We start from the raw sequence: 26086 nt of genomic DNA, 5'->3' as shown, positions 1-26086 counted from the left end.
ATCTAAACCATGGCCTGTCACAGGCATCACCAGAATTATTCATTTGAGAGAGAGAGAGAGAGAGCGGTATCTAGCCTCATTGTTTCTCCTCCTCTTCACAGACGGACCCTCACACCCACCACCTATCCCCTGGTGTGACACCCTGGGTAATCTGTAAGTGTCTCATAATGAGGCTTTTTCTACAGTTCAACACCAGCATTCATCAAGCATTACAGAGAGGGACTCCAACCCCAGTGCTTTGTCATTTTTTTGGGAGCAGTTGAATCGGGAACTTGGATAACAACAACAACAACAACAACAAAAAAAGAATATCAGTGTTAATACGCTGCTGTTAACAGAGACAATGAGTATCACGAGGCAATTGTGTGTTTTCATGAATCATAGGAAATACTGTAATATTTGAAAAACAAATATTACATATATATATATATATATTGTTTTTATATTGTTTCAGTGACATACAGATGGAAGGTAGTTTAATATCAGTATGGGGAGGGTTCATAAACATTTAAATTACCGTAAATAATATATTTTTTAAAGTTTGTCGCTATATCGCGGTATTTTGTTTTTTGCGAGTGGTCCTGGAATGCATTAACCGCGAGTAACGAAGGATTACAATACTGTGGTTTGATAATAAACGAATTTCCAAAAAACTGTAGCGGGGTACAGTTCTGACAAGAACCAGATAGATTTTAGTGTGGAGTTTAGCAGATTATCCAGGAATATTTCTGAAGGGGACATATTACATCTCCAGCACTCGTGTCCATAAATTTTGTATCCAGAGTGATCATCAACTCAGTCGGCAGACACTTGTCTTTGTAGGCTTGCCCAATGGATGTCAAACTGTTTCAATCAATCATCAATCCCAATGTTATTTTTAGAGTCCAAAAACCAAAAAAAATCATTACAACACTCTATAGGAGAAACCTCTGGAAGAACCACAGATGAGGGGTCCCTCATCTCGTCTTTAAGACGCGTAAATATGCGATAGATGTTACAAGTATGGAGCGCAACAATCATGAGAGTCCAGGAGAATCTTATTGAAGAAGTGAAGTCTATTGATCCCAAACTCAGGTGCAGGCCAGGAAACAAATGATTGTCCAGGTCAGAATTCCAGGCCACTTGTTCTTCTATCTGCTGCTACGTACAATGGGTGAAGATGAAACCGATCCCAGGCATGTGGTTGCATCTCTATCGGATAGCAAGTCACCAGCGGAACCGTCAGACCTACGGCACCAGGAAGCTGGGAGATGATAAGGTAGAAGAACTCCAGGGAGAAAACCCCCTGGACTGACGCTCTGTACATGAAAACTGGGTCAAGACAAAGTGTGAGAGAGAGGGAAGTGGGTAAGGTGGTAGGTAGAGGAGTAAAGGGGCTCAGCGTGTCATGGGAAGCCCCCCCCCCCCCAGTAGTCAAGTCTACGATCCAGTCTGAACTAGGCACATCAACTGCCCGGATCAGACTGCTGGCAGCGGAAATGAATATGTACACATAAAAAAAACAAACACGTTAAATCTTTATTATGATTTAAATACGTGTGTGCTGTTTGTTCAGTGCGATAAAAAACAAATAAAACTGGTGATGTTGTAGTGAATGGATGAATACTTTACAAATCCCAAAGGGAAATTATTCAAAAGCTGTTCCCATACCGGGAGTCGAACCCGGGCCGCCTGGGTGAAAACCAGGAATCCTGACCGCTGGACCATATGGGAGTGACATGTGATGATGTGTTTAGGTGTGTGACCTACCCCAGAGAATTAAAATACGCTGTAGCAACACAAAGTCCATTATTTTTAGAACAATAACACAGATGATTACTATGTTGGACACTGTTTGCCTCCAGCCCATCCCAAGGGTAACTGGTCCCCAGTCAATGCTATGGCCCAGACAGAACCTGGACTTTAACCTCATGAGCATCTCCGGAGAGGCCTGAAAACGTCTGTCCATCAACATTCACCATCCAACCTGACCAAACTGGAGAGGGTCTGCCCAGAGGAATGGCAGACGACCCCCAAATCAAGGTGTGAAAAACATCATTCTCAAAAAGACTGCAAAAAAATGTTATATTTCAAGTTTTTGTTTAATATATCTGCAAACATATGACCAATTCTGGGGGGGGGGGTTCGCTTAGTATGGGGTGCTGTGTGGACATTAATGAGGAAAAAATGAAATTAAATGATTTTAAGTTAACAAAATGTCTACAATATGACAAAAAAATGAAAAATTTAAGTGAGTCTGAATACTCTCTGTACCCACTATATGTCATTACAAACAAATTCTTGTACTTGTGCCTATCCTTCAATGGCAAAGGCCCATTCAAAATAAAGAAATTACAAATTTTCATACTGTAAACCAGATGAAAACATACATGTAAAGATCTGATACTGCAATGAAATAAATGGGTGCTGACCCGAATTTTCCATTAGCTTCACTACTGAAGAGCTTACATTTGTGAAGCACCACTCTTCTGAGGCTGGCGGATCAAATCACAGGCCTGTTGGAGGCTGTCTGATGCGGATCTGTTTGGTATGTAGGTCAGTGCATCGAGGGATCCTGTAACGGAGACGGTCTGACACCAGGGCTTAAAATGATGATTCCACTTCATAAAGACAACGCTGTGTGAACAGCACAGGAGACCAAAACAGGGTCGGAACACAAGGCCAGAACAGTCCTGACCTACCAGTTTTCTTCCTAGGACCGTCTGTTTTTGAATATTGGTCACATGTCTCTAAAAGATTATTGATATAATAAGTGTAACCTCATAACACACTTTTTATGATCATCATTTAAGTTATTGAGGTAAAAGTTATCAAAAACAAACAGTGGTACCTCTACTTACAAAATTAATTGGTTCTTGGAAGAAATTTTTGTAAGTAGAAAATTCTGTAAGTAGAGACGCGTGGTCCATGCAAATGCCATAATCAGTTCCAAGCCCCCCCAAATTCAGACATAAATGTTTTATAAAGCATAAAAATTCATCAAAACATGCAACAAATACATGTTACAATTAGAATATCACACAATAAATGAGAGTTGTACATAATGTAAAAAACAAAGAACAGAGTAAAGAATAATAATGATGGTCATTTACCTTTTAACTGCTGTCCTCATTGTTTTTGCCCTCTTTGGTTCATGCCCTCTTACCCCACCATGAACAACAGAGTGAATTCCAGTCCTCCTTCTGAACTTCTCTAACCACCCACGTGACGCCTTAAACTCCTTAAACGTCCTTTTGTTTTAATAACGTGGTGATTGTAGATGCATTACGTCCATATTCTATGGTGAGATCAAACAAACGCGTCCCTTTCTCATGCTTTTCTATGATCTCTTGCTTTGTTTGTACGGACAAAAAAACTCTTTTCTTCATCTTTTCTTTTCCTCTTTTCTCCGTCACTTTCTTGGGGTCCATAGTGAATACTCTAAAAGTTAATATATTTACGTAAAACTATCAGAACACCTCATGGGTCAAGAGCCAAATGATGAGGACGCTGCATAGACACCGATCTAGCGACACACAGAGGTCTCTCTTATCCAATGGGAAGCCAGGATGTTAGGTAATAGCCAATGGCGGAGCAGCTATGAGAATGTTGCGTTCAGGAACCTTTGGGAGATGCGAGTATCAGCCCATGCTGTATTTTTACCTTTCGTAACTCGAAATTTCTTTCGTAACTAGAGGCAATATTTTCCTGTCGAGGCGATTCGTACGTAGAAAATTTCGTATGTAGAGACATTCGTCAGTAGACGTACCATTGTACCTCTGTGTGAAAAAGTAGCTGACCAGTCAACTACTTCAGACAATTTATGTCATGAACGTAGCGCAAGGAGGTAGGACTCAAGTGCACGACACTGAATGGTAAAATTAGAAAACACAGTTTATTCCGGGCGGGGTTCGGTACACAGGTAAGGCAGTCAATCCAGGCAGAGGTATAAAATACAAGCAAGGTTCAAACACAATAACGAGAACAAGGGCAATGAAACAAGGCTGGAACTTCAGATATGAACTACAACGAACTGGCGACAAGACAAGACACAAAGGGTGGAATATATACAGGACTGATGGGGGGTGATAGGAGACAGGTGCGGGAAACACAATCAGGGATCAGGTACACGCAGAAGGGGAGGGGGCAGGGCAGACAGGAACCTGGAACAGAGACAGGGGTGGAAAAAAACAGGAAGACAAGACATGAAACATTGGGAAGCAAATAAAACACTAAACAAACAGGATCATGACAATTTAACCATGGAAGAAATCTGAATTTTTTATTTATTTTTTCACTTTTGAGAAGCACTCACGCTACCGACGACCATACTGGTTGAGTCACAGTACTTAACTAGAGCCTTTCCAGCTGCAAAAAATGCCTGAATGCCCAATCTATTATAAAAAAAATTCCAATCGTAGGAAGGAAGGCTAATACAACATGAACCACCTTCCAGCAGGCAGTCATGGTGACAATGTGATGACAGGGAAGTTCACTTTGTTCTAGGGGGTCTGGGAAACTTGCCACAGTTGACAGAGTTGGCAAATCACAGAAAAATTGTAAAGTAAACACAAAGTGAATGTTAAAAAATGTGAGGATTAAAAAAAAAGCATCCTGATTGAGAAGGCTCGATGACGATTACTTCTGTCTGGCGCTGATGCTCATTCTTCCTATGAGCAAATGCCAATGTCTTTAATATCTGATCCTAAAGCGTTTGGTATTGATACCGTTTATCAAAGTCGAAAGATCCATCCGCTTTCATCAGTCTACAGACCTGCCAATTCCTGCCTGCGTGCCTGCCAGGGCCCAGGATTAATCTTAGAGGGATTCGTTTGATTTGTGGGCCTCAATTTTATGTCTGTCTGCGAGAAAATGGAGGACAGCTGTCAATGCGGGGGCATTTGTCTCTGTCATCCGTTCCCCTCCTCCATCCCGTTTCTCCTGCTTCCCTGCATCCATTGCTCCTCCGCGGCCTCTCCTTCTCGTTCTTACCCCTCCTCTCCCTCTTTCTTCCACTCCACAAGGCTGCTCAAACTGGATAACTCCACTGTCTCAACCACTTAGGAGCAGATTCAATCAAAAATAAAGCAAGACATAAAATAACCTATTTTAATTCCCCCTTTGTGACGGGTTCATTCAATTACGTCCTCAGAAAGGCACGTTTTTCATGTTGGCGACAATTAAAGTCTTATTTAATGTTTAAAGCATATTACTTTTCTTTATTACACATCTCCTAACAGTCGGCAGCCATCGAGGAGCAGAAAGACTCCTGATTCTTTTTGTTACGCCTTTTTTTTTTTTTTTGCAAAAGCGCATAAAAGTGAAGAGACAATGGGCAGAAAGGGAAGAAGTGTGTGAGTTGTGTGTGTGTGTGTGTGTGGAAACATCCTTTATTGTGTTGATGGATAACAATAAATAGTCAAGAAAGGAATAAATCAAACAAAAAGAAAATCTATTGCATATACAGTGCGCCCTCGTGTATTCGCGACTCGCGACTCCACTTCATCGCGGATTTTTGGTCACGTGATACCGTGCGCGCATTCTATTGGCTTGACATCATCTGGAAGTGCGCTCGGTTCCGTGTGTCTGGGACTTTAGCGAGACACAAAATTCCTTTAACATTTAACGTTTAAATTACCGTAAATAATAAGATAAATAGATCGCAATCTCGATCGCGGATTCCTTAATCGTGTGTGGCTCCTGGAACGCATTGACCACAAAGAACGAGGGCGCACTGGATTTAAATAATAAAGTAATCCCTTACAATAAAGGAAAACTTTTCCCTGTACAGGAGACGCATCATCATGAGGGGCCCGTGTTTCCAATTCATGCTTCACTTCGGAGTGTCTCTCACTACTCTTCTGTTAAGGGCAATGAAAGTTCACTGACATCTGTGAAATATATCTGCTTTTAAGATAAAAAAAGAGGATGAAATTACAGATTTACATTACATTTATACAATAAAATATAACGTAATATGCTCTGATAGTAGTGCGGATACTTGGCGTTAGTGGGATTTGGTTAGTGCTCAATGTCAGAGTGTAGGTGTTGACATCATCATTTGTGAGTCACTGTGTCGTCTGTCAGTTTTCCTTTAAGTAACATTTTGTGTTTTCCGTTCTTGTTATTTCAAGTTGGGAAAGTCAATAAATCAAATCATGTTTTTGTTTTTTTTGTTGTTTTTTTTAAGTTTCATGTAGTTTTGATAGCTAGCTGATCATGCCTCCAGGTATTGATCAAGTAATCATAGAGGCTGATGTCTAATGAATAGTTAATGACAGAAAAGGTTGAACTATTTCCATTACACAGATTGTCCTTGAAGACAACAATCTATTTTTTACATTTTTACATGTTAGTTAGTTTAAGATTCTTTAGGTTATTCAACTTAAAATTGTTGTATTCTACTGTAGCTTTGTGGCTTAAAGATGGACTGTGTAAAAATTTGAATATAAAGGGAAAGAATTGCGATGAATCCCAACCAACAGGTCAAGGCGGATGACCGCCCTCCAGAGCCTGGGTCCTGCCCGGAGTTTCTTCCTCAATGAGGGAGTTTTTCCCCGCCACCGTCGCTTATGCTTGCTCTGGAGGGCATTGTTGGCTTTCTATCTGTAAAGTGCTTTGAAAGGTCTTCAGATGTGATTAAGCGCTATATAAATAAAAGTTGATTGAGCAAACTTTAGAGCAAACACACTAGCATTTGAACCAAACGTGAACATGTTTGCTTTTGAGTACGAATCGCATCTTTCCTCGGCCCAGAGATCCAATGAAATGCAGTGTTCATTAGGCCATTGATCAACTAGTCTCATCCTGTCACAAGAGTACAGCTGTTCAGCGCACCCACCTACACACACACAAACACACTCACACACACACCTCTGCGGTGAGACACTGGGCTGGTAAGTGGGGTCAGAGGTTGCTTGTAGTAATCCATCTAACCAGCGTGACAGCGGCAGCTAATAAATCACTTATTCATCGTTTAATCCATCGTCTGTCGCCACCAAACTCCCAGAAAACAATGCTTTCACAAAACACACTCCCTGAGGCAGAGCGACCCCACCACCGTGCAGACAGGTGCACCGCATCGCCGGGCCTGCGGACGCACAATCAGAGAGGAATCAGCACACAAAAGCATCTGATGCTGCACTTCACTCACTTCTTTACTGTTGGTACCCAGTGAACAACCTTAAATCAAATAATCAATTCCATCTGAGTCTTACCTGACTTAATATATCTTTACCAAAATATTTATTTTATAGAGCTCATCTGCATTGTCTAATTTGAATCTAAATGCTAAATCATAGCAGTTTTTGAGGTTGAATTTTCTCACCCTGTCTCCTAGAAACGTAAAGTTGACCAATGAGTGTTCTCATGAAACGATTTATATAATTATACAAATTCATTCCACAGATTGAAGGACTGACACCTTGACCTGAAAAACACAAGACTCAACTACACAAGAGGGTAAAACAAAGATTAAACTAAAATTAAAAACCGATAAAGAATACATATGGACCTGAGGTGATCACCAAAGTCCAAATCCAAAGTTCAAGAAGAGGCATCCAAACAATAAACTCACAAAGTCAAATCCAGAAGATTAATGCGTTGATTTATTTTTCCTTAGTTTATTTTGTTCGCTATCCCTTTTGCTGTGGACCTACTGTACATATCCATGATCTTTTTTTAGTAGTGAACATTTTCCACACAAATCCATGTTCATACTGAATTCAGTGTCACCCTGAATTATTGTGTTTAATAGAAAATAAGTGGAAAGAAACAACATGTAAAACATTCAGAAAAACACAGGCTGTGACTTCAGACAGTTGTGTGTGTTTGGCCAGATTGTGTTCCATCTGATTGTGACAAAACAAACAAATAAATGAACTTAATCTGTTTCATATTTCTAATTTCCCTTTATAACAACTAAAGGCTAACAGATGTTACATCACACCAGTTACAAATGTTTGTTACTATATTATTATTATTTATTATTATTATTATTATTATTAATAATAATATGTTATCATTATTGTTATTATTATTATTATATTATTGTTGTTGTTGTTGTTGTTGTTGTTGTTGTTGTTGTTATTATTTTAAATATATGATTTAAACAAAAAGTGAACAACCAATATGCATCACCAATGATGCGTATTTATGTATATATAAATGTATGTGAATATGTGTTTCCTTAATGTTTGGGTGACTATAGAAAAAGTGTACAGGAAGTTCAGAGATGAAACACACCACAGACAGGTTGGCTCCTTTCTCTGGTATCATTTTTAGGCCTTGACAACACAGGGGTTAAGTTCCTTCTCCACTCTGTTCACTCATGTATAAAAAAAAAGTCCTTATGTCCAGTCTTTTGAATTAAGGCTGAAAAGCCGTCGCTCCGTTCCAAACCATCCTCATTCCAGCAGCCTTAATTTGCTCTTCCTCTCTTCGTCTCCACCCATCGCGCCTCTTAATTCACCATTTTCCAAAGCGTGTTGTCTCACCTGACAAGAGGGAGGAAGAGGAGAACAAACGGGCGGGTGGACTGAAAGAGGAAATAAAGGGAGGGGAAAAGGAAAAGGGAAGGGGCTGATGCTACAGTTTAATTACCAGCCCTGACTTGTAAGTGCTGTGGTGGGGAACTACACAGCCCAGTTCCAGGAGACAGCTCTACTCCAGCCCATCATGGTGGGAAAGAGGAAGAACCCCTACCTGTTTCGGCTGGCTGTCCTAAACGCTTTCTCTCCTCTCCGGCTTCCAGTGATTTCTCTTTTTTTGTTTGTACTTTTCCTAATGCTTTCCTTCGCGTCTTTGCTGTTTTTTTGTTTTTTTCCCCCTCAACACTCTACTTCAATCAGTTAACTTTGTTTAACGGACATGTGGAGTACATAAAATAATTGCTTGCGAGATAAGGCCCTCTCTGTGGCGTCCCCTTGTCTCTGTGATTGAAAGTCACAGGGTTAAAAACATGAGTAAGAGGTTAACGGTAATAAAAATAGCTATTAAGCATATATTCCCTTCCGATGTGTCACTCCGAGGAAGGGAAAGAGGAAGAGAGCGAGAAGGAGGGAGAGATACTGGCACCTAATTACAAGGAGCGCACTTGGCTGCTTTTATCAGTAATTGGACTATATAGCCCTTCATTATAATTTACTTTCTCCCCCAAACTGTGATAATGCAGACAAGCAGAACTGAGTGGGCCTGTTAGTGGCCCAGAAACTGACACCAGTTAATGGTTAATTATAATGACTAAATTAAAGGAGTGACGGTGAGAGGGCACTGGATAAAGCTCAGGCACTTAATTTAACAGGATCACTTTTATCAGAGAAAACCTCACAAGTTCAAGATTGGGAATGAGAAGAGGTAAAGAACCAGAAGAAGAAGTGCAGAGAATTTGATCAACGGAAAACAAAGAATTTATTTCTGTTGGGGTCTGTATTGGCCTCATTTTCAGAGCAGGGAGCTGGAGACGTTAATGCGTGTCCGGGGACAGGGAGAACATTGATTGTCCTTTTTCAGACTATGATTGAAAACAGGGAGAAAACATATTTTCATTATGGTGGCCACTCGACAAAAATGCATCTTGTTTTAAGCAATTACTGCTCGGGACAAAGTAACACACAAACAGACAAAGAGATGCTTATGGATCAGAGGAAGGCTGGTAATGAACACACTGGCAATCTAACTCTATTCTAACCCAGTGAGCCTCTCCTGCTCAGGCCTATAGGGTGACTAACTGTTGCAAACAGCAGCACCAAACCACATTCTGAATTCTATACTGGATTTTCTCCCATTTCCAGTACAGAAAAGTTGCAACTTTTACAATAAATCTCTGTTTCTTTCATTACCGGTGGAGGTTTTTTTGTCTTGTTTTGTTTGGCGTCCCCGGGTGGGTGCGATTGGGTTTTATTTTGTAATTCTTCAACTAATTTCTGGAGCTGCACCGCAAAAAACACTGTTGGAACATTCTAACTGAAAATCTGCGCAGATGATGAGTTGCTTTAAAATGTGAAAATGAAAATAATTTAAAAAAAAAAAAAATAGAATCCAACATGATCCAAGAGAAATCACAATTTAATGTCAAATAATCACTGTAATGTGTACACACACACACACACACACCATCTGAGGACACTGACGAGAAAGTGCGATCTACAAACATGTCATTACATTTTACAGACTTGGCGATGCTAATTCAGGGTAGTAAGTGAGATCAGGACTTCTTTTTAGTAATATTAAGTCATCCACACACCCAGTAAGGGGTTCACCAGCAATCATTTAGTTGAAGCTACAGACCTATCTCTTTCCCCAGTGTATTTCTATTTCCCAACCAACAGGTCAAGGCGGATGACCGCCCTCCAGAGCCTGGGTCCTGCCCGGAGTTTCTTCCTCAATGAGGGAATTTTCCCCCGCCACCGTCGCTTATGCTTACTCTGGAGGACATTGTGGGCTTTCTAGCTGTAAAGCACTTTGAAATGTCTTCAGATATGATTCAGCGCTATATAAGTAAAAGTTGATTGATTGATTTGCTTCCATTGTTTCAGGCATGCTAGTACGCTGTGAAGCAACAGAAACGTCATGTGGGGTCAGATATTTCTAGTAAGGGAATTAGATAATTTTAAGTTGGGGTTGTCGACGAGAAATTTTATAATTAAAATGTTTCCCGTTTAAGAAATTAGTTCTTACTCTTTTATAGACACTCAGATGAAATCTGAGAACCCCCAGAAGAGGAAGTGCCTCTCTCTGCTTTGCCTCTTTGCGTCTTTGCGTTTCGCATCTTCGACTGACTCAGGAGTCAAAACCAAATGTTACTACATAAATCTGCTTTCCACAAAATGGATCGCAGCTGGAATGCATTGTTCTACCACTCAATCTGCCCACAAGACAATAACACACCCTATACACAAGCGAGTGCACGGTTCCCTCATACCCACACACACACACACACACACACACACACACACACACACACACACCAGTGTTACTGTATATCCTGAGAGTCACAGTGAATGTGAACTGTCAGAGGTCTGACAGGAGTTTCACCGACAACCTCGGTGTGATGGCGACGCGCTCAAAGGCGACTGACTGTCGCAGGCAGAGCATCAACTAAGATGACACTTGATGTGTATTATCATAATCGTGTGATTACATGTGTATTTCAGATTTCCTTGCTTCAAATATGAAGCTTGTGTTTGAATGTGACACTGTTAACACGCTGCCTTCCCCGCACACACACACACACACACTCTAAGTCTCTGAGGCTTTGTGCCGCTGTCTACTTTCGTCCCTTTGGCTTTGCCTTAGAGGAGAAGCTGCCCGACTGATCCCTTTGCATCACACATCTTTGGCACTCTCTGCTCCAAAGGTAATCATCATCATCTTCATCATTAAGCTGGATCAAAATCGTCATCTTGCACCCTCATGAAAAACAGCCCTCCCGGTGGCACACACACACACACACACACACACACACACACACACACACACACACACACACACACACACACACACACACACACACACACACACACACACACACACACACACACGTACATAGGAATCATTGCTGACACACATAGTGGTGGATCATCACTGCGGCTCTGTGGTTCTCTTCTAAAATCCCCTCCACCATCAAAGGGAAAGGCCTGTCTGTCAGTCATGGGGGCGATTACGGGCCTGAGTGACGTGGGACGACTGACACTAAGCGGCCCGGGCTGAATGCACCTCCTTCAGGCCTGGCAGGTCTGGGTGACACCGGGGGCTGGGCCGCGTCCCTCACGTACGGGGATTAGCCTCGCCAGCTGCCATCTCAGCGCCACTCCGCTCTCAATCACGCTAAGTTGCAAACACACGTGCTCACACACACAGGCAACGCATGAGGTGAAGGGGCAACTACACTACACATGCTTTACTGTACGGGTGCACAGGTACACGCATGTTACATGCAAACAGACGCTTGCTGCAGACGTCCCTCAGAAAATTCTGCAGTTGTCACCAGAGTGAATATAATCCAGTCCTGCTGCAGAAATAGGATCAGCTTTTATATGGTTTTGTATTTTAAAGCAACAGTAAGGAGCAAAATATGTGAAGATCTTTTCAGATGTAAACAAAGTAAAAGATCGTATACGCCATCGGAGCACATTAGGTTTATGTTAACATACAGAAATGTGCTTGGTTCCAGGTTCTACAAAGCAGCGGTCACCAACCTTTTTACTCTCAACGGACCGGTTTGACATCAGACAATATTTTCACGGACCGTCCAAAAGTGTGGTGGATAAATGCGATAAAATAAAACGATAGGACCAGCATAAAACAGTTTTTTTTTTCTAATATAATAATAAAGGTGAATTAAGTTTGTATCAACTTTATTAGTTGATACAAACACCGTTTGTTTGGTGTTGGTTTTGCTAGCTTGGGAGTTTCAATTTAGTGGTAATGTATTCTGTGTTAGCGGTCGGCGCAGCCCCTTTAAGAAGGTGGTCACGTGACCGAGGCGAGCATCTCGACAAGTGTCAAGAGTGACTCCGAGAGACAGATGTGGAGAGAATGCACTCATTTACAACAAAACATCGTTCAGAATCTGCTCAGAAAGAAAACAGAAAAGCTTCCAGGAGACGTTTACCACATGCTCAGATGGAAATGACACTGCGGTCAGGGGAAAGTGTACAACCTCGTGACGTGTGCGACAACATCACAGACAGGTCCAACAAAGACTTTCCATCTCGGCATACCTTCCTGTTTATCTGGTGCAGAATTGAACTGATTGAAACGCTGAACGGCGCTTTGTGTTGTAGCCGTGAGTGATTACAAAGGTTACTCGAGGTTCGGAGGTTTCGATCACTTCGCCGCAGATTCTTCTCTCCTCCAAGTCGAGCTCTGGCTGGAGGGTTGCAAAAGACATTCTATTCTTAATGTTACATTATCCTTTTCAGTGACATTTGGATGCCACTCTAAGGAACACTGAGGAGCGTTTGAGTATTAATGGAGTTGATGAAGGTTTTCCGTCGCCTCTGTCATGACTCACTCCGGCGAGGATGATACCTTCCACACCGAGCCATCAGCAAGCCTCATTTCACCTCTCAGTGAGACAGATCATAATGAGCGAGGCTGAAACCCAGATCACTCCTTCCCTCCTCTCCCTCTCTCCTTCTCCGTCCTCCAGTACACCTCCTACTCTTATTAACACCCGTACACTACATGCATCCCTCTCCTCTTCTCCCTCCACCTCTCCTCCCTTTTTCGCTAACCTCTGTAAACCCAGAACGCTGCACACCTCGAGCTTATTCAGCAGAGTCAAATGCCAGCGTCTTTCTCTTCGGCAGCCGTTCTTCTGCTCCCGTGAGCTCAGAGTCACACCTCCGCCTCCAGGAAATGGGATTGTCTGGAATTCCGACTCTGCCTTTCCAGAATGGCATAATTGAAAATGGAGCTGCAAGGGCAAATAAAAAAATAGAAGACAAGAGAAATGCCACATGTGGTTCCACCAGCTCTCCTTTATCACGCTCTCCTTTTTGATATATGAATGAGACCAAAGCGGTGAAGATGCAAAGAGCCACTCCTTTATTTTGAAACACATATTAAACCTGGTGAAAACAAGCATTTTGATAACTGACTAGATGTATTAATGGGATGTATGTGCATGTTAGATTTTTTTTTAAACCTTTTTGTCTACAGTATATTTCATTAACCAACAAAAGAAGTGTACCCCCAACACTTGTTCGCAGATTTCTCTCTTCCATCATAACCTCAAATCTTACAAGAACATTTTTTATCTTCTTTTTTCTTTTCTATTACTCAGGCTCATGTAAAATACAGATGTATTTTACAGCCTGAGAATCTACAACCTAACCACAGCTTCCATCAGTGTCAAGATGCATGACAACAAACACCAATCGTAATCAATTCCATAATCAATGTACAGTCGTAACCTCGAGATACAAGCTGCTTGACATACAAGTTTCTTGAAATACAAGCTGTTGCTCTGTCCGTATTTTTTTTTCAACATATCTGTGACAATAAGCGACACCACCACTAGTTGGCGGATGGAGTCATCAGCTGAGACCAAATCTTGTTTTTCCCACTGTTGGCGGATGGATACATCATCAGCTGAGACCGGATCTCGTTTCGCAGAGTAAAGATGTAGCTCATGAGTTCTCTCGAATTTTGCGTTTCTTTTCATTCTTTATCATTGTTTACGTAACTTATATGTAATTAATTACACTCATGTAAAATCTGCATGTCTACTGGTTGATAAATACTTTTTTTTTTCATAACACACAACAGACTGGTTGTGTGTCATTGATTTAAAGCTAGTGCATTGATCAATGACAGTAGGTCAGAGCACCAGCTTTGAACTTTGATCTATGGCCGTAGTTCAGGGTGAAATTTTGAATTCAGGGGAAAGCAAACTTCAGGATTGTGTTTGCCATGTTGTGGGATGTTGCAGCCTGTGACTGCCTTGGTTCTTGTTTACTGTTTCAAATTTCTGGCAATGAAAAGAAGAGATTTTGAGTGAAAAACTTCTAAAAGCTGGATGTACACATTCTGCCCAGTATTAAAACGACAGACATTAACTAGCGTAGAACGTTTATCAGTTGAACTGAGGGGACTTTATTCTCAACCCAAATTTCTAAAATCCAATAAGCATCTAAATGAGAGAATGTTGAATTCACCCAAAATAAATGCTAAAAGAATGTGTCCATACCAGCTGAAGATATAAATTTAAAGAATTCCATTTGGGATTAACAAAACTCTATTTTATCTTATTTCTTATCTTGGCATCTATAGAATTTAAAGTTTTAAACAACTAATCTCACAAAAATAATCTCTCTTTGAATATGTGGTGCAATTTTGGCAAAATTATACTCCGCCTCCATCGAAATGATTCACATATGGAGGTTGACTGATAATTCTGGCAGTAGAGATATTGAGAATGCCTACAATATCACCATGTTGTGTTTCCTGCCCACTGTTCATATTAATACTCCTGGAAAATAAGTCCAACTTGTTTGTTTTTGAACTGTATTCGAAGCTTGAAGGGAAGGAGGGGCAGGACAAAACAGGCAAATATTTCAATTTGTTCCTTGCAGACCGTCTTTGATTTATATCAGTTTCATTCCTCCCATCAGGTGCCATATCATAGAGGAAGGTAATAACCCAGAAATAACCTCGTTATGGAGACAGCACCGCAGTCTGGGCACAATGAACTCAGCACTGAAGAATTAGTGACCTGGAAAGTGGCAGGGAGAGTTAATGACATTAGCTCCATCAGACACAGAGAAAAAGGGAAAAAGAGAGAGTAGGAATCATTTCCCACCACCAGTACGGACAGACACACAGAAATCAAAATGAAAAGAAAAAGGAAAGCACGGCTCATTGTTCTTTTTTTTTTCTTCTTACGCCTTTTGATATCAGGAACACGGCAGTTATGAGTATTCCACCATCAGCATTATTTTCATCGCTGTTTGAAATAGAAATCCAACTATTCTTATTGTTGTTGAGTCCAATTAGTGGGAAAATGGGGGGAAATGTAAATGGCTGTTAATGAATTATTTCCTTTCATGTGTTTTTTTTAGTGTGTCTGATATTATTTGTGGATTTGATATGCACACATAATTCACATGTACACACAATCTCTTTACCTGCTGAATGCTGTGTAAACGTGTGTGTGTGTGTGTGTGTGTGTGTGTGTGTGTGTATCAACACATGAATCGTAGTGACAAAACGCAAGAGGAAGCACTCACTTGTTTGTCTTGTTTGTTTGAATCTCTTGTACATCAGTGAGAGTTTTAAAACCCACATTTAAATATGAGGAGACAAAACTGGAGTAAAAACTGGTGCAACAATCTGAGAAGAGAAGGATTGTGTGTGTGTGTGTTTCTGTAGCTGTCGGTGCCACATTCCTGACGACGAGGAAGAGGACGAAACCCAACAAACAAATAAAATAAATAAAATTTCAAAAAAAAAAACAAAAAAAAGTGGACGTTTTAAAGTAATCACTTCTTTGATATGCGACATCAATACAACTTTGGATGCTTTGATATATGAGCCTGCCTTGATGAGCCTTGTGAATGCATTAAAAAATATGTTAAATTACCATTTCAAATCAGCCGCACTCAACTAAAAAAGAATATACAATAAAGGAGAAATATGGCTAAGAAGTGTGTGTGCGTGTGTGTATGTATGTGTGCGTCTGTATGTGTGTGTGTGAGGGAGGCGGGGGCGGGTGAACAAATTAGTAGAGGGTTTGATGAACAAAGAGACTGGCCTCAGAACAAAGCACGTGCTTTAGCCTTGTGCCTCTCACCTTCTCCATTCATTCTGAGGCCAGTCGAATCAAAACCATCCTCCGGGCCCCCTTTTTTTTTTCTCTCTCTCTCTCTCTCTTATTGCTCTCACACAAGAAAATATTCTGTCTCTAATTAATATGACCTCATGAATTTTTAATTAAGATTCCTTCTTTGAAAATGCAACGGGGAGCCTTGAAGTACATGTGTCAGTATTTGCTCTTAACGACGGGGGAAGAAAGGGAAGAAAATGTGACTTTTGGGTGAACTAGTTTGTGATGAATAACTGATGTACATTTTAACCTATTTACTTCATTTTGATTTTCTTCACTCAGAGCTCAGTGCATCCTCAGATCACTAGAGATGATTGACAGATCAAGACAGTCGGGATAAAATCATTGCCATCCTTTATTTATTTTTTTTATTTTTTTGGCAAATGCAATGCCAAAGAGGAAGTTAAGACTTCAAAACTATTCAAAGTGAATTTCAGATGAGGTGTAATTCAATGGAAAATATAAAATGTCACTCTCAATTCTGCACTTGGAGAAGAGAGGTGTGACGGGTTCGTGTATGCCGTAAAGAAATAACTTGATGGCCAGCCGCAACAGTTCAATTTTTGGTGGGGTTTTTATTCACACCACAATAACTCGTGAAAAAATATTTACAGTGCAAATAAAATATCCCAAACCAAAAACCCAGTGCAACAAAAATAAGTATCTACAAAGGAAATCCACAACCATAACCATTTACCAATTGCTCTACTTTCGCTCCTTTCAACTCTCCGACTCTCACCAATCCCTATTCCGACTCCAACTACCACACCTATGAAACAAAAATGCAGCCCTTAAATAACCCCATGCCCCTCCCCTGGCATACCAACATTAATTGAATGGGGTTGTTCTTACAATAGCCAATATAATAATCTACAAACAGAAAACCTCTTACAAAAAAAAACCAGAACAGAATAAAACATAAATTCCCCTCATATGGCTGTTTACATAAAGCAAAATGTCAACAATACAAATCAGTTCCACAACGTACCAAATGGTACAGTCCTGTCTGAACAGCGCGCCACAATGCGCTATTTAAGGCTCACCTCCGTAGAGCCTCGGTTTGGCCCACTCCAGGGGCGGAGCAACATCCACAGGTGAGCATTTGCATCCAGGAAGCACGCATGGGCGCCGGGTGTGCACCCCCGACGCACCACCGCGACAGTTTGGTGGACAACTCACCCGCGAATGCACCACAGGCAAACCAGTGAGCGGGACCGCGCTCCTGCGGTCCTGCCAGAAAAAATGACAGCTCCGCTGCAGCCGCTCTCCTGCGCGAGAGAGAGGCGCGCGGAGCGAAGATGAACGGTGATGGACGGCGCGGTCTCTACCGCTCCATCACATTATCCTTCTCCTCCCCGAGGTTGACGATGTGCGGCAACCTTGATAAATAATCCGCCACAACGTTGGTTTTGCCCGCCCGATGGCGGACTTGGAACCGGAACGGCTGCAGGGACAGGTACCAGCGGGTGAGACGACTGTTGTGTTCCTTCATCGAGTTAATCCATGTTAGCGCTCGATGGTCAGTCTCCAAGTCAAACTCCCTCCCCAGCAGGTAGTACCGCAAGCTCTCCAGAGCCCACTTGATGGCCAGGCCCTCCTTCTCCACAGTGGAGTACCGGGTCTCTCGTGGAAGCAGCTTACGGCTCAGGTACAAAACCGGTTGCTCCTCTCCTGACGCACCTTGGGTCAGGACAGCTCCCAGTCCCACGGCCGACGCATCAGTCTGGACCAGGAACCTCCGGCTGAAGTCGGGGCTCCTTAGCACAGGTGACGAACACAGGCAGGTCTTCAGGGTCTGGAAGGCGGTCTCGCAGTCCTCACTCCAGGTGACCGGATTCCTCTGGTCCTTCGCCGTGAGGGCGGTCAGCGGAGCAGCGATGGTGGCGAACTGGGGAACAAACCGCCTGTACCAACCAGCCAGGCCCAAGAAAGACCTCACCTGCTTCTTGGTGCACGGCCGCGGAGTGCTGCGGATGGCCTCCACCTTGTCCATCTGCGGCCGGACCTCTCCATGTCCCAGCCGATAGCCGAGATACCGCGCTTCTTCCTGGGCCCACTGACACTTGGCCGGATTCAGTGTCAGGCCCGCCTGCTGGATCTTGCTCAGGACTCGTTCCAGGTGCTGCAAGTGCTCCTCCCAGGTGGCGCTGAAGATGACCACATCATCCAGGTAGGCAGCACTGCAGTCTTCACACCCCCGCAGGACACGGTCCATCAGCCTCTGGAAAGTGGCAGGAGCTCCATGCAGACCGAAGGGCATGACAGTGAACTGGAAGAGCCCAACAGGTGTCCGGAACGCCGTGTATGGACGACTGGACTCTTCCAGGGGCACCTGCCAGTAGCCCTTGCAGAGGTCGAGGGTGGTGATGAACCTCGCTCGGCCAATCTTCTCCAGAAGATCGTCGATCCGGGGCATCGGGTAAGCATCAAACTCCGACATGGCGTTGAGCTTCCGGAAGTCGATGCAGATGCGGAGCGAGCCATCCTTTTTCACCACGATGACCACTGGACTGCACCACTCGGACTGCGATGGCTCGATCACCCCCAGGCGCTGCATCTCCTCCACTTCCCTCAGGAGCTTCTCCACCAGATGCTGTGGCACCCTGTAGGACCGCTGCCGGACTGGCCCCCTCTCCTTCAGGCGGACGATGTGCTCCACCAGAGCAGTCTTCCCCGGGTTGGCGGCGAACAGCTTGGCGACTCTCTGGAACACCTCGCCGAGTTGGTTGGTCTGGACCACAGACAGGTGGTCGAGAGCTGGTTCGGCAGGCTGGTTGACGCTGGCCAGGGACGATTCCTCCTCCCCCTCACTGTCCACCTCCGTCACCAGCAGGGACGCCACAGGAACCGGAACAGGAGCCTCCTTCCACTCCTTCAACAGGTTAACGTGGTACGTCTGCCTTACCTTTTTCTTCTGTGGCTGGTGGATCTCATAAGTGACAGGACCCATCTTCCGGAGGACGGTGTAAGGGCCCTGCCACTTAGCAAGCAGCTTGCTGGTGGAGGATGGCAGTAGGAGCAGGACCTTCTGGCCGGGCTGGAACTCCCTGTGTCGGGCCTGTCTGTCGTACCACGCCTTCTGGGACTGCTGGGCCTCTCGCAGGTTGACCTCAGCCTCCTCCCGGTACTCTGCCAGCCGATCCCGCATCTCCAGCACGAACTGGACCACACTCCGATCACCGGCTGCAGACGAAGGCGCCTCCCACGTCTTCCGCAGGAGATCCAATGGCCCCTGGACGTCCCAGCCATACAACAGCTCGAACGGGGAGAACCCGGTGGAGGCTTGAGGAACCTCCCTGTATGCGAACAAGAGGAAGGGTAACCATCGGTCCCAGTCCCGCCCAGTGTCTGCTACGAACTTCTGCAGCATCTTCTTCAGCGTCTGGTTGAACCTCTCCACCAAGCCGTCCGTCTGCGGATGGTACGGGGTAGTCTTGATTGGAGAGATTCCCAGCTGGCGGTGGAAGAGCTGCAGTAGGCGGGAGGTGAAGTTTGTTCCCTGATCTGTCACGATCTCCTCAGGAATGCCGACCCTGGAAAACAACTGTACGAGACAGCGCAGCACAGCAGGGGCAGTGACCGTCTGTAAGGGAAATGCCTCTGGGAACCGCGTGGCATAGTCCGACACAACTAAAATGTACTGGTGCCCCCTACTGCTCTTTACCAATGGGCCAACTATGTCCATTGCTATGCGCCGAAAGGGGGTGGAGATTATGGGCATTGGTTGGAGGAAAGCACGGTCTGACTGGCGCACATAAGCGGTCTTTTGACATGTGGGACATGTTTTGCAGTACGTTTGAACATCCGCATACATGGAGGGCCAATAAAAACGGGAACTCATGCGTAAAAAGGTCTTGTTGCGACCTAGATGACCTGCCCAGGGCAAGGTGTGTGCCAAGTGCAGGATCATTTGTCGGCAGGACACAGGCACCACTAGGCGCTTAACACCATCAGCCACAGCATACAAAACACCATTTTCTACAATAAAACACTGTTTGTTGCCCTTTTCCGCATCCAGCCCCGCAACCACCTTATCAAACAATGGCTTCAGAGACACATCCTCCTTTTGTACAGTCCCAATGTTCTCTGGCACCTCCCACATGTCCTTTAAAAGCCCCTCCTTACAGTCTGGCCCCCTCGAGTTCAGCCGTTTTTCAAATCGCCTCTGCCGGCGAGACTTCCGTGGACCCTTGTTCCCTCCCTCAAACAGGTCACTGTCCAAGGTGGGAAATGGGTCCAAACAAGGGTCCCTGGTTTGCTCAGCAGTCACCCCAGCCCTAGCCTGGGCTCGGGTGATCACGAGTCCTGACAGAGCCTTCACACCATCCATGTCCTCATTCCCCTCTTCCCGCAGTACATCTAGCAGCACCGGTAGGTCCCATCCCAAAATGGCAGCCACAGGCAACTTCTCCACCACCCCCACAGTCATCAAATACGGCTGCTCTTCCACCACAATTGTCAGTTCTGCCGTGGGGTAGGAATGCCTGTCACCATGCACACACATAATGTCCTCCTGTGAGCTACAGTCAATCACCCCGGTGGGCACCAAGTCTCTCCGTACCAGGGTTAAAAAACTACCAGAGTCAATAAGCGCACTCACAGGCTGTCCATTAATGACAACGTCCTTAAAACGCTGCCGTTGTGCTGCAGTTTTTACCTCCTCAGCTCGCGGAGTGTAACAAGCACCAGTAAGCTTCGCCTTTCTGAGTGGGCACAGAGAGGCTTTGTGCCCTGGCTGCTGACAATAAAAACAGATTAGCTCCTTACCGGTACCTTGCTGACTGGCTGCTGAGGTGGGGTTCGAGGATGGCTGGTAGTTTCCTCTGCCTGCTGGTCGGGGCTGCGCCTGGAACTGTCGACCTGGACCGCCTGGGTGTGCTGCTGGGCCTCCTCGTCGGGCATTGATGTATTGCAGCGCCAGCTTGGACGCTGCTAGCCCATCTGCAGGCTCATGCTCCTTCACCCAGGTGCGAATGTCGGCCGGCAGGACACGCAGAAGCTGTTCCAGAATGATGTGCTCACCAATCTGCTCCTTCGTGTGCTGTTCAGGCCGAATCCAGCGCCGATAGAGTCCCTTCAGGCGGTGGTAAGTCTCCGTTGGATTCTCTCCTTGAGGCACCATACTGGCCCGGAACTGCTGCCGATATGTCTCTGGTGAAACATCAAACTTGGCCAGGAGCGCTTCCCTCAGGTCGGGGTACTGGTGGGCCCTCTCCTCGTCCATTGCTGTGTAGGCCTCCAGCGCCTTTCCACTGAGCAATGGCACCAGGCGGCACGCCCACTCCGACTGCGGCCATCCCCACGTCTTGGCCATGCGCTCAAAGCGCAGGAGGTAGCTTTCGATATCCTCTCCAGCCACGTATGGGGGAATTTTGGGGTCGCCGTATGGTCTCGCCTCAAGTCTGTAAAGATCGTCTCTGCTACTCACGTGCATCCTGTGAGGGTCTATGGGAGAGCTGCGGGCCCGTCGTGGAGCAGGTGTTGGTAGATCCAGCCGGAGGCTCATGGACGACCCTTCAGCTGGTGACACGGCCTCTGCAGGCGCCAGATTGTGCACTGCAGGCTTCAACTCGGCCGTTTGGGGTACTGGCATCGAAGCCCGGAGTCCTTTCAGCTCTGCCAGGAACCCCTCGTCTCTCCTCTGCTGGCCTTCCATAAAATGTCTCATTAAACCAATGAGCTCACCCAAAGGTTGCGTTTCTTCCTCCCTGGTAGCCAATTCTGCCTCCTCTGGCTCCAACTTCCTTTGTTGCGACCGTCTTCTCCTTCGGCTGGCCATCCCACTTCTGACACCAAATGTGACGGGTTCGTGTATGCCGTAAAGAAATAACTTGATGGCCAGCCGCAACAGTTCAATTTTTGGTGGGGTTTTTATTCACACCACAATAACTCGTGAAAAAATATTTACAGTGCAAATAAAATATCCCAAACCAAAAACCCAGTGCAACAAAAATAAGTATCTACAAAGGAAATCCACAACCATAACCATTTACCAATTGCTCTACTTTCGCTCCTTTCAACTCTCCGACTCTCACCAATCCCTATTCCGACTCCAACTACCACACCTATGAAACAAAAATGCAGCCCTTAAATAACCCCATGCCCCTCCCCTGGCATACCAACATTAATTGAATGGGGTTGTTCTTACAATAGCCAATATAATAATCTACAAACAGAAAACCTCTTACAAAAAAAAACCAGAACAGAATAAAACATAAATTCCCCTCATATGGCTGTTTACATAAAGCAAAATGTCAACAATACAAATCAGTTCCACAACGTACCAAATGGTACAGTCCTGTCTGAACAGCGCGCCACAATGCGCTATTTAAGGCTCACCTCCGTAGAGCCTCGGTTTGGCCCACTCCAGGGGCGGAGCAACATCCACAGGTGAGCATTTGCATCCAGGAAGCACGCATGGGCGCCGGGTGTGCACCCCCGACGCACCACCGCGACAGTTTGGTGGACAACTCACCCGCGAATGCACCACAGGCAAACCAGTGAGCGGGACCGCGCTCCTGCGGTCCTGCCAGAAAAAATGACAGCTCCGCTGCAGCCGCTCTCCTGCGCGAGAGAGAGGCGCGCGGAGCGAAGATGAACGGTGATGGACGGCGCGGTCTCTACCGCTCCATCACAAGAGGGATTCTTAACACTCCAATGGTTTTCACATCTAACGTGCACTATGCTGAAGCATCTCTCTTTCCTCTGCGTTCTGAAATGAAGTAGTGAGTAGGAAATAGGTTTCACTCTTTTCCCTTTCTAGTTATTTTGTCAAAAATCTGAGGTTAGCATGTAACCAGTATTTTGGTACTTTTGCAAACCAAAACCTGCTGCTTATGGATCTTCAGTTCCTGGGTCTGTTTTTATTCCGTTCCTGATGAAATGGAGGTGATTTACAGCATCTTGCATCAATTCAGATGCTGCGATAAAAAGTAAAACCAACAGTGGAAGGATGTGGAACATTTTCTGTTTTGTAAAGTTTAAATCGAGAGCATAAATTTCAATTAAATTACCGTCACAATCACAATGCGTGTGTTCAACATGGCTACTCTAAATTGTACATGTCGTTAAAAATCTGATACATAAACCTCATTGTGATTTTGTCTTACGCTGATGTGCTGTCCAAAAACATGCACTTCAGGTTAATTGGCTGTTCCAAATTGACTGTAGGTGTGAATGCGTGCATGTTTGTCTGTGTCTTTGTGTGGCTCAGCATTGCACTGGCGTCACGCCCAGAGTTTCCCCCACCTCACACTCTCTGTCAGCTGGGATAGGCTCCAGCTCCTCATGCCCCGCGACAGTGGAACAGGTGGTTAGAAGATGACTGAATGAAAAAATTTGATGTTGACTTCCTTTTTAAGTTAGTGATTATATAGAATTTGACAGCTGTTGGATTTCAGATTAAGATTAGAAGCAAATTCTGTATATTCACCAAATGAAAAACAACACACAGCCATTAAAACTGTTGTCAGCCCTTTGCAATAATGATTGTGTAATTATTTGATGCTCATATTTGCACCTTTAATTGGCTCTGTCACATCACCTTGTTGTCATAGCAGCTATGGATTGTGTACATAGAGAAGAGTAGCTCTGTCCACTCCCACTTTGAGCACCAATACCACGACAGGACCTCATGTCGATCCACCCGTCTACTTTCTTGATTGCGTCGTCTACAGTTAAAGGCAGGGCACACCCTGAGTAAGACACCAACTCATCGCTCAACATCAAACAACCACTCCAGATAATTTGGTGTACCCCATTCACCTCAGCTGTCTCGTTTTGGAGGTCTCGTTAGCTGGGAGGCACCCACTTTGCCACTATGATGCCCCATTAACTAACATAACATAACGTAACGTCACATAACGTAACATAATGTAACGTAACGTAATGTTACGTAACATAACACTAACATAACGTAATATAACATTAACATAACGTAACGTAATGTTACGTAATATAACATTAACATAATGTAACGTAACGTAACATAACGTAACGTAACGTTACATAAAATAACATTAACATAACGTAACATAACATAACGTAACATATCATAACATAACATAATGTAACATTAACATGACATTAACATGACATGACATAACATAACGTAATGTAACATAACACTAACATAACATAATATGACATAACATAACATAACATAACATAACATAACATAACATAACATAAAACAATGAAACGTTATGTAGGATACTGTAACATAGCATAGCATACAATAGCATAGAATTAAAAAAAACACATAACAAAAGAGGACTGCATACCAAATTATCATAGCACAATTAGCCAAACTCAAACTGTTGAACAACATTTAAAGTATATTTAAATACTTGAAATTCATGGGGTCTCCATCTTTAAACCGTGGGTCACATAACTACATTGTTTTATTTTTTTCTCACATGAAGAGTGGAACATATGAAAGAAGCTTTACTACATTTGTTTAAAAAGATATCTGTTGTCAGAAAGCTTTTAAAAATACATTTTTTCCTTTTACTTATTTTTTCCTCTACATTTTTCTTCTCAAGTTGACACTAATGGTCTCTTGCAGCAAAAAATGAGTGGGGTCGGGGGTGGGGGGCTTTCGTTTTGGAGAGTCTGTTAGGACAGCTGTCTTTAAAACCGAAACAACATTAATAATAGCTATTAAAACTCTGCTATTAATCTGTAGCGGGCTCCAGAGCAGCTGGCTTGGCTAATGAACATAGTGCTTACTATATATGTCCATCTCTTTACCAACACTGTCAGAGAGGGGTTAGAGGTCAAATTGCTTAATGTTGCCTGTGTGGGAGGGATGTATAGGTAGCTGTCAGCCGGTTGGGTGGAGCGAGTGAAGAGAGATATAGAGGAAAAGGTAGGACGGAGGTATGCTGTTAGCTGGAGAGAAAATAACACCTATTGGCTGGTCAGTCTCAAGATCCACTCCAACATATTTTCTTAATATCCCACTTAAGGTTTTATTCACACCCTAAATCCTTCAAACAAATGGCATTCCATATTATTGTAGAGCTTTCATTTTTCTTCATTAGAGTGTTTCTTCAGTGAATAACAAGGAATTCCATGTCTTGTAGACAACGGGGGTCCTGGTCAAGTGGAAATGGCTTCCTCAGCTAAAAATGTGTCGTTCAGACAAAGTTTTGAGCTGTTCAGTCCAAACTGTTTAATATTATATTTTCACAGAGACTTCTCTAAGACCCTGTTACGCCCTAGAAAAGTCCATCCAGACCAGAAGGCAAACAGACAGCCAGTGATCATCATGCTGATATAATGTCTGTTGATGATCCATCTGAATGACATCAACCTGTGCAATCTGCGAAGGGGTTCACTCAAGAATAGATTGCCTCAATCAAAGCCCAGTGACCTGCAATAGAACCATGCTTGGAGTGGGTCAAGGCTTTGGATCATTGTTCAGTACTAAGATCTCTGAAACCCGACGCAAACCTACGAAGCTATCGGTGCGACCCCCTCCTGTCAATGGATCTCATATTTCCTGTAAAGCGGAGGCTGCGGGTGAAGGTTCGGGTAAATCGCATCCAGCAACAGCAATAATCAGCAGAAACCCCTGCTGAGATGTGTGCTGTTCCCTCTGCTGATCCCTAAAGAGTTCAATCTACAACAAAATGCAAAACAAATTTTGTTGTAAAATACAGGGTAAGAATAAATGAGAGAGCTCACCACCACTGGAATGGAACACCCCCCCCCCACACTTCACCTACACCCTCCCTGGCACTCTCTCTGAGGTTTTGTAATTGTTTTAGGGGG

At 44.1% G+C, this 26086-nt stretch overlaps 1 non-coding gene across 1 annotated transcript; it reads right to left on the bottom strand.

The window, feature by feature from the left end:
• Positions 1 to 1641: 1641 nt before the first annotated feature.
• Positions 1642 to 1713, bottom strand: trnae-uuc (transfer RNA glutamic acid (anticodon UUC)). The gene has a single exon. It is a non-coding gene; the product is annotated as a tRNA-Glu (tRNA).
• Between the last annotated feature and the right edge of the window lie 24373 nt (positions 1714 to 26086).

Source organism: Antennarius striatus, chromosome 1, assembly GCF_040054535.1.
Source record: "Antennarius striatus isolate MH-2024 chromosome 1, ASM4005453v1, whole genome shotgun sequence".
In the NCBI taxonomy this organism is placed as follows: Eukaryota; Metazoa; Chordata; class Actinopteri; order Lophiiformes; family Antennariidae; genus Antennarius; species Antennarius striatus.
This window is presented reverse-complemented; position numbering and strand designations above follow the sequence as displayed.